Source organism: Pristiophorus japonicus, unplaced genomic scaffold (genome assembly GCF_044704955.1).
Source record: "Pristiophorus japonicus isolate sPriJap1 unplaced genomic scaffold, sPriJap1.hap1 HAP1_SCAFFOLD_107, whole genome shotgun sequence".
NCBI lineage: Eukaryota > Metazoa > Chordata > Chondrichthyes > Pristiophoridae > Pristiophorus > Pristiophorus japonicus.
Window position 1 is genome coordinate 2106034 of NW_027250723.1, and position 5733 is coordinate 2111766.

Genomic DNA, 5733 nt, shown 5'->3' on the forward strand with positions numbered 1-5733 from the left:
GCGCACATCGGAACCAAGCGGAGGAGAGCCCAGTGATTGTGGGCAGTCCGGAAGGGCCTGATGCACCGCAAACAGCAGACACTCAGGCCAACGCCCAAAAACTGGATCCCCAACTCAGCCGCTCTACAAGGCAGCGTAAACCGCCAAAAAGACTTAACCAATGATCCCAATAAGTCTTTGGGGAGAGGTGTGCAGTTTTATTTGGAGCTGGTGTACTTGGGCACCGCCTTTGTCCCTTCCGAGGCGGCGTGCTTGGCCAGCTCCCCCGGCAGCAGCAGGCGCATGGCGGTCTGGATCTCCCGAGAGCTGATCGTGCGGCGCTTGTTGTGATGGGCCAGGTGGGAAACCTCACTAGTGATGCGCTCCAAAATATCGTTCACAACCGAGTTCATGATGCCGATGGCCTTGGAGGATATGCCAGTGTCAGGGTGTACCTGCTTCATCACTTTTTAGATGTAAATGGAGTAACTCTCCTTCCTCGACTTTCTGCGCTTCTTGCTGCTCTTCGGTGGTATTTTAGTGACCGTTTTCTTGGCGCCTTTCTTGGCAGTATCTAATAAGAACATAAAAACATAAGAATTAGGAACAGGAGTAGGCCTTCTAGCCCCTCGAACCTGCTCCGCCATTGAACACGATCATGGCTGATCTGGCTGTGAACTCAGCTCCACTTACCCGCCCGCTCCCCATAAACCTTAATTCCATTATTGGTTAAAAATCTATCCATCTGTGACTTGAATACATTCAATGAGCTAGCCTCAACTGCTTCCTTGGGCAGAGAATTCCACAGATTCACAACCCTCTGGGAGAAGAAATTCCTTCTCAACTAGGTTTTTAATTGGCTCTCCCGTAGTTAGAGGCAGTGACCCCTACTTCTATCTCCCCGACCAGTGGAAACAACCTACTTGCCTCTATCTTGTCTATCACTTTCATTTATTTTAAATGTTTCTATAAGGTCACCCCTCATTCTTTTGAACTCCAACGAGTAAAACTGTTTCCCCCGGTGGTGGGAGCGTGCTCAGCAGCCGCCATATTGGTCAGGGCGGTCTCACGGCGCATGCACGGTCCTTTCTGCAGGGAAAAAAGGGTGACCGGTGCTTCAGGATGTCTGTCAGTTTGATTGGTCACATGTTTATGTCCAGCTCAGTGGCCCCTGAAAGGGAGCCTTGTTGTTGTGATAGTTGTCTGGTGACCCTGGGCCAGCACGCCTCACGCTGTTCGGTCAGACCAGCCCACGGTAACAGTATTGGGCCAACAAAGTCTCATCTCCTTGGGTCAACCCGAACTCACACTATTGGGCCAGACCGGGCTCACCCTATTGGGTCACGCAGGCACATCCTATTGGGCCAGCTCGGGTTCCCCCTATTTGGCCAGCACAAAAGGCCCAGTGATCAGCAGAGAAAATCAGCAGCTCATTTATTTTATTCTCACTTTGCGTACTTAACCAACCATGTAAACTGGAAATGATGAATACCATCTGGCTTTGAATGTGGAAGGAGACACATTTTTCTGTTCTGTCTGTGGGAAAATATTTCAAACATCAGTGTGACTGTAAAAGCACCGAGACACACATACACTATCGGAGTGAGAATGTTCCAGTTTACTGAATGTGGAAAGAGCTTCAACCAGTTACACAGCCTGAAAAACATCGCACCATTCACAGCGGAGAGAAGCTACACGTGTGCTGTGTGTGGACGAAACTTCAACTGATCGCCCAACCTGGAGAGACATAAGGACACCTGCTCCATGGAGAAATCATGGAAATGTGGAGACTGTGGAATGGATTCAGTTCCCCGTCTGATCTAGAAATCCTTCATCGCATACACACTGGGGAGAGACCATTCACCTGCTCTGTGTGTGGCCAAGGTTTCACTCAGTCATCTGATCTGCTGAAACTCTAGCGAGTTCCCACTGGGCAGGTGTGGGAAGGGATTTACTCAGTCATTTGAATTGCGAGTTCGTAAGGGACTGCAGGGGTTGGGTTCTACTGTCCTTACTGCTGTTAATCACATCCTGACTGAATCGTGTTCATTCTGTCAGTTGGGATTTGTTTCTGCTGATGTTAATCACCCATAAAACTGGGCTGGAGTTTAATATTTTGATATTTCAAATAACACAGTGTGTCGATACTCGATGTCTCCATGATAAGAGGTGACAAATTGATGTCTTGTTATCGAACGCTTCATTTTGCGCCTTTACTCCTTTCTACCTCTAGATTGTATCAGTTCTCAGACCTTTGGTTACTCTCAGGACAAGTCACAGTTCCCCATACCGTCCAGAGTGCCTTGATGCCCAGGGTAGGGATAGCTAACACGCCCAGGATCACTAAACACAAAATCCAGTCTGTTAATTACTTACACATACTGGAATTTTCTTGTGCCCACAACATCTCTCTCAGCTTCAATGTGTGAATAGAGTATCACACCTGCAAAGCTTGCTTCAATTTAAATTTGAATCCACTGAGTAAATGTATTTTTTTAAAATATCTGTAAGTAAACCGAACACATCAACTAATTGGCAAAGGTTTAAAGTCAACTAGATGGACAAGTAAAAACATCATGAGCCAATAACACAGCTCGATATTCACAGGAGAAAGTATGTTATCTAAGTCCTCGAATGTCAGTTGGTGAGATGAGAGACTGAATCTTTTTCCACACTCAGGCGGTAAACGGTCTCTCCCTGATGTGTTTCCACCAAACGCACATCTGCAACCAATCCCACAGTCCCCACATTTACAGTGTTTAGTCAGCTAGGCACACGAGTCTCGGAGGTTGACGAATAGTTGAAGTTCTATCAACACGCAGAACATGTGTCCTGTTTCTCACCGCTGTGATTGGTGTTTTTCCAAAGGCTGATGATAACGTGATCCTGATGAATCTGTTGATTCTCTCAAATCTTGACGTGATGTTTGGTTTGAGTTACCAAGCTGCAGATTCTCCCATTCTAATACCCTGCAAATGTAGGTTGCAAAAGTTGTTCCTTTAAGTACAGGATATAAATTCAGAATCGACAAATCTAGATTCTATAGGACATCCTGTCCGCTCCTGTCCCTCCAACGATGTAAAAGCCTTATTCTAGACACACTCCCTCCATCCTTACTGTCTAAAATCAACTGCGAGTTACTTTCTCCAGGAAGTTCTGAATCTGGCTGGGTGCAATTCCACAGAAATTTGTTAACCTCTAGTGCTTCACCATCAGTCGAGTCAGTGAGTGTCAGCAGGATTTCCGCTGTGGTAGGCATCAGAGCCGAATCCAATCCTACCCCCAAATGACATCGACAAACCTCCCAGTTGAAGTCACTGCATCAGTATCAAGAGCAAGCGCAGTGGCTAATTTTTAGTCATATTTAGCCCAGTGGTACTGAGGACAATTATAACCCCTGAACTGCTGCCTTGCCTGAGATCAACTAACAGCCCAGACCATGGACCGAACTTGGGAACTTCCCAGTCAGTATTGCAGAGTGTTCTAAAATTTGGATGGTTGAGGGAGGGTTGGAAAGAATATTATGAAACACATTTTACTCCACCTTTAAACAAAACCTTCGTCACACTGGACAATTCTGAAATTTTTCCAAATTAAACAAGCAAGTCAAGTGGATTATAAAAACAATGTGCAATTTTAGAAAGGCTCAAGTCACTCGAATAGACAGCTTTACACTCACAGGACTTTACAGAAGGGAGCGAATGTTAATGGGAGCTCGGTTAGTGAAGTCCGCCGACACTTTGTATTAAACTGGACTGTTCCTTTAAGTATAAATAGGCAGAGAAAAGAGAGTCCGTGTCCCTTTAAATATCTGCCCCATTCCCCCGGGCAGTGTGAGGAGCAAAGGCGCGCAACCTCTTGAGATACTGACACAGCAAATACCGCCGAATTGGTTCCCGCAAGTTCCTAAAGTCCTAAGAAATACGTTACATCAGGCTAAGTAGAACAACTGAAAAGACTGCTCACAGAGTCGTTGCTATGTGTGTGTGTGTGTACACAAAACTCATCATTCTTAATCTTTGCGAGGGATAAGCTACTTTCTGCACCAGTTATTGTCCAGCATTTTATTTCATATTTTTTACAATGTAATAGCAGAGTGTTTAATTCATTTACCATTTATTGATGACCCATTGTCTTGTGTGCTATTGTTTAGAAAGTGATGACAGAATGACCATTCCGTTACCAAGGTAAGCATGTCTGTCCGCAGTAGTCAGTGGGAAGGGAATTAAATCTTTGCCTTGGGATTTGGACGCTGTGGGAACATCGGCGCAAAATCACACGTTTTAATGTGAAATGTGTGTGGTTTCTCACATGTCGACCGGCTGTGAGAAATGGAACTTTGAGTAAAAAATGGCGGGGCTCGTCCGCGAATCTCTCACATATCAAATCACATATCTCATTCCGAAGTGAGAATAAAACCCCTAGACCAACGAGCCGCCGACAGTGAAAAACGCAGCTCTCAGATTCTGACGGTAATGAGAAAAGATATTAGCCCCATCGTGCTTCTGCTATCCCTCAGAAAACTATCTAATTAATCCCCCTCTCCATAATCCTACAAATGTTATCCTTTTGAAGAATATATTCTTAATTTGAGACATGACATGAGCAAAGTACAGCATCCTTGCAAGTAAAAGGCGAATTTGAATGACAAACCGATCAGCAAGGTCAACGCTGTAAGACAACGACGAAGCGAATGGGATTCGAACCTATGCATGCAGAGCACACTAGATTAGCAGTCCATCGCCTTAACCTCTCTAATTAGTCCCCCTCGCCATTATCCTGCAAATGCTCTCCTTTTGACGAATATATTATTAATTTGAGACATGACATGAGAAAAGAAGAGCATCCCTGTAATAAAAGTGGAATTTGGCGATGACGTTAAATATGAATGTCAAAACGTGGTCAAGCTGTACACCAACGACGACGAGGATGGGTTTCGAACCCAAGCATGCTGAGCACAATGGATTAGCAATCCATCGCCTTAACCTCTCGGCCACCTCGCCTCTGCTTCAACAATCGTCAGCCATTCAATCTCCTGCTTTTTGTATCCAAACAGAAATAATGTGCAAGAAAGGCCACTTCACAGCTTGCTCTGCCCGTGCATGCAGATCGACAATTATGAATGCTTGCCATGAGATTCTTGAAACAAACAGCCTTCCTTTGCTTCAGGTGAGTGACTGGAAGAGATGGTTGGTTTTTCGCCAGAATCACAACAAAGAATATAAAATTTCACGTAGCGAGCTACGTTGACCGCGGAAGGACACAAACCTGCAAACTTCTGATAAATTTGCGGTTGTAATCGAAGGCAGACGCCTTATCTATTAGGCCACTCGGCCTCTGCCTGCACCAGCCGTTGTGTTATTGTGTATATTGCGAGCAAATTCGGGGCAACTGCAATATCAAGGAGCGGATTTTGGAAAAGATGAGCATATTTCGAGTGAATGAACAGGTGCACTGCGATCTGGGTGCGCACCGGCGCAGGCAAGCCAAATGTCAATTGGAACACACAGTTTAACAATTCGGTCATTGCAGCTGAAATGATACACCTTCTGAAACAATACAGGATGACCCGGGTTTATGAGAAAATCCATTTCAAAGGGAAAGATTATGAACCTGTACTGACAACCAGCCCATTTAAACAGACACAGAATAATCCGGAACTGCAAGGACATCCCCTTTGCCCAGATGCAGAATAACCCTTGACTGACAGCAGTTCCCTTTTAAAAGAATAAAGTGAGATTTCGATCATCCCTG

General features: G+C 45.2%; 1 non-coding gene across 1 annotated transcript; it reads right to left on the minus strand.

Moving 5' to 3' along the window:
- Nucleotides 1-4900: 4900 nt before the first annotated feature.
- trnas-gcu (transfer RNA serine (anticodon GCU)) lies at nt 4901-4982 on the minus strand. The gene has a single exon. It is a non-coding gene; the product is annotated as a tRNA-Ser (tRNA).
- Between the last annotated feature and the right edge of the window lie 751 nt (nt 4983-5733).